Below are 517 nucleotides of genomic sequence, written 5' to 3'. Positions count from 1 at the left end.
TCAGCCCTTGGAGGTGCAAGGATGGTGAAAACCTCAGGCCTATTTCTCATAAAAGAAAAGTAAGGTCCAGAGAAGCTGGGTGCCCTCAGGGTCACAGGGCAGAGTGTGGTCCTGGACCTGGATCTGATCCCAGGGGGCAGCCAACAGCAGCATGCAGAGCTCCCTCCCTGGCCTCAGCTTCCTACCGGGGCTCGGCTTCCCCATCTGTGAAATGGGGGCACTAGAGGTGGCCCTGAGGATCTGAGTCTACCTGGATAAAGAATTTAGGGGGCATTTCCAGGTATGGGAGGAGTCCCATATGCTGACCAGAGGCTTGGCTTTCTAGACAGCCAACTTCACTTTACCAAGAGGGAAACTGAGGCCGGGGAGGGGCTGCATGGCCACAAAGACCCAGCGACTGAAGGATGGTGAGAGGGTGGAGATGCAGGCAGCCCCCTCTGGCCTCAACTGTCCAGGAGGGGATCCCTCCTGCCGAGTCCTGCTGCCCAACCCACTTCCATACACTTCTCGGAGAAAA

The sequence above is a fragment of the Canis lupus genome, chromosome 30 (assembly GCF_011100685.1).
Source record: "Canis lupus familiaris isolate Mischka breed German Shepherd chromosome 30, alternate assembly UU_Cfam_GSD_1.0, whole genome shotgun sequence".
Taxonomy (NCBI): domain Eukaryota; kingdom Metazoa; phylum Chordata; class Mammalia; order Carnivora; family Canidae; genus Canis; species Canis lupus.
The sequence above is the reverse complement of the archived record's forward strand: the minus strand, read 5'-3'. Positions refer to the sequence as shown.